At 43.7% G+C, this 3,389-nt stretch overlaps 1 pseudogene; it reads left to right on the plus strand.

Annotated features, from left to right (window-relative positions):
- Window positions 1-217: 217 nt before the first annotated feature.
- On the plus strand, window positions 218-2,842 carry LOC131279597 (gamma-adducin-like; annotated as a pseudogene).
- The last annotated feature ends 547 nt before the right edge of the window (window positions 2,843-3,389 follow it).

Genomic DNA, 3,389 nt, shown 5'->3' on the forward strand with positions numbered 1-3,389 from the left:
AGGTGTATGCCAGGAATCTAAGATTAAACTAACATTAGAAAATTTAGTTTACCCCTCCTTCCAGCAGGAACAGGAGGTACCTTGGCTAGGGTTGGCTGTGGTACCTTAACAAGGGAATGTGCAGTAGTGGGGAGGACAGCAGCATGTGGGCTGAGGGGGCTTCCTATTGGCTGTTCCCATGGACTTAGATAACCAGGGTAAATGACAGAACTAAAGCATGGGTTCAGATGGCAGTCAAGGTGTGATCACTCCTCCTCCTCCTCCTAAGGTGACTCACAATGAGAACTGTTTGACCACATTAATGAAAATGACTGAGAATATATCAGGGAGAGGAATATGTGTCCTGATCTACAATGGGATTTCAATATGATGGAGCAGAGGAAAGGAGTTACTCAGATACTGCAGAGTTCTACCTTTGGGGAAGACCTGAATTGTCATATTTTCTTAGTACTTACAGTTACAAATGACAACTGAAGGCATGCTGAGTTCCTAGCCAGGGGAACCCTGTCACATTTCCCAGTGGAACAGCAACAATCTCCCAAGTGCAACAACAAAGAATATGAAGAAGGATGGTCCAGTGAGGAGCCTGTGATACTGATGACTATGCTTATGAGCCTGTGTGCCTGAAATTTCAGCTAGGCCTAGAGCTGCAGGGTAACTAAGAGTTACCTCCTGAGAGCCTCCGTTTACTCAAATGTGGCCGCTCTCTAAGCCAAACTCCGTATGTAAATGCATTACCTTCCCCTCAGCAAGGGACATGACTCCTGGGGATGAGCCTCCCTGGCACTGAGGGATTACTACCAATCACTAGTTGGTGATGCAACTAGAAAGGGACCTTGAATAAAAGAGGGAAATGGTAAAGACAAATGAGCTTATAGGATTAAGAATCTTCAAAAAAGAGTCAGGAGGTCATCACAGGGGTTGTGCTTATGCACGCCCCAGCACGATCCCAACGACCCAGCAGGATCCCAACTCCAGGTACTGGTGCTCCTGAGGGCTATGGGGACACACAGGTTCTATGATCATGGTGGCTGGCTCTAAAGTTCATTGCCTTGTTAGTGGGCCCTACCTGGTAGTTTGTGTTCCTGAGTGTGATGGTGTTGGACTCAAATGAGAGCTTTCCACAGATGCCTCTTCTATCACTTTTACTAAACCTGTGGTTGGTTCTAGGTTTGGTGTATACCCAAAAGAGTTCAATCTCTGAACTGGCCATGTGCCAGCTGGGACCTGAGCCTCAGCAGAGTTGCAGCACCTACTCTCCAGTTTGTTGGACATGCACAGGTCAGCTAACAGGAAGGTGAAGTTGGTCAACCACCACACGAGGGAACGAGTGTGCCTACAACTCCAAGCAGGAGAATCACATCCAACAACCATGTGGGATCTAATCCCCCTCTTGATATAGAGGTGGAGAGGACATCACCAACCAAGAGTCCACAGGATGGAAAAATAAGATATGGATTAGAGTGAACTTCTTGGTATGCTACTATAGAACTATTGTGACTAGTAAGGGAAGAAACTGTAGCAATTATCTGGAGAAAGTGGCCAAGGTAGTTGCTGATGGTATGGAGAGGGAAGTAGAGGTGATATATGGTGGCATTTTATTGCAGGGACAGATGCTTGATATTATATATCCTGCCATAACCCACTGAATGTACAGGGGGAGAATGTAAACTACAATGTAAACTATAATCCATGTGGTGCAGCAATGCTCCAAAATGTATTCACGAAATGTAATGAATGGGCCACAATGATAAAAGAGGTTTTTTATGTGATAGGAGTGGGGAGGTGGGAAGCAGGGTATGTGGGAACCTCTTATATTTTTTAATGTAACATTTTTTTTGTGGTTTATGTACCTCTTAAAAAAACACAATTTATTATTCAAAAAATAAAGTAAAAATTAAAGTAAAAATTAAAAAGATATAGAACAGATGGAGAAAGGCCACAGCCCAACTGGATTTTGAGCATCACAACAGATTGCAGATTGCATCATGGCCAGCCCTTTCTAAGCTTTACCTCATTTCTCCTCTGTCCTGTCATGGCCAAACCTATTCACTACCTTCCTGGTGAAGACAAATCCTACTATGTGGAGGGAGAAAAACTTATGCATTGTAAACCTGCCTGCCTATAAGAATTTGTTTACCTTTTTGGATGGGCACACCTGGAAAAACATATCTCAGAAAGAATGAGGAGCAGCACTTCACTGTAATAATTTCTAAATGCTTATCTTTTTCTGAAGCCACAGCCTCTAACTTGGTGAAAGTAATATAATAAGAGAATAGGTTGACCGGCAAAGTAGTCATTTGAAAGCTGGCCATAAATACAGAATTGAGTCCCTGTGCTGCAAACTATTCAACTAGTCCTGATGTTAAATGTGTGACATACATCCATACCCCTGCAACAGGAGCTGTGTTCTCCATGACAAGTGTCTTCAATCCATTTCTCAAAGTCCTTGATCCTGCAAGAAGTCACCTATTACAAATTTCAAGGGTTACTTGATGAACCAGAGGAGAGAACTCAACTGCAGAAAGTTCTGGAGCCAAGTTGCAAAGTGCCGGTTCTCAAGAATTATGATGTGGTAGCTCTTAGAGAAACAGTTGAGGAGGTTTTTCACTATATATTTAATGCACAGATGCCTATGAAATGCAGGTGTGGGCATTAGCAGGGGAAGGTGGAGTGGACAATCTACTTTTACTGGATTTTCAGAAGCATAAAGCATTCAGTTACACAGTTATAGGTTTTAGAGGAGGAGGTGTAAATAAAAGTGTCCATAAAAAATGGAATTTTGGCAAAATTAAGTTTGAAGATGGCCTCTGAGTAAGTCAGGCAGGGTGATGCTCTCTTATGAAACAGGGAGGAAAGGGTAATAATTGTCCAATGGAGCTGCTTTGGGGATCTGCACACCAGGAGAGTGACATATGTAACATTTAGGAGAGAATGGAGACAGTGAGGCGAAGAGGCCAAAGGAAAAGGAAAAGTTACTGGTCCGACAACTGGGAATGCCACCACATACTTCATTCTCAAGGGAAAAGACCTTGGCAAAACATGCGACTGAGAGCCACCAGAGGAGGCCAACGTCATATTCATCCCTGAGAAGCGGGAGGGTGCGGTGGAGGGCTGAGGGTGTTTGTCTTCATGAGACTAAATAGCAGAGCCCAGCTTAGAATCACTGACTCAGAAAATCCAGTGTGGTGGAGACTGAAGGATTCTTCTCTGTGAAATGGTTTCCCAAATAGTGTCATCTGCTGGCAAAGGGACGTGAAGTCAAGGGTTGTCTGGTTCCTTCCCAGACCCCATAGGTCTAGTCAGTGCCCTATTGCTGGGTCCCTGGATCTCTTTTGATAACTTCAACAGGACAATCTTAAAGTTTGAGGAACAATTGAACCAAAAAT

Source organism: Dasypus novemcinctus, chromosome 8, assembly GCF_030445035.2.
Source record: "Dasypus novemcinctus isolate mDasNov1 chromosome 8, mDasNov1.1.hap2, whole genome shotgun sequence".
Lineage (NCBI taxonomy): Eukaryota > Metazoa > Chordata > Mammalia > Cingulata > Dasypodidae > Dasypus > Dasypus novemcinctus.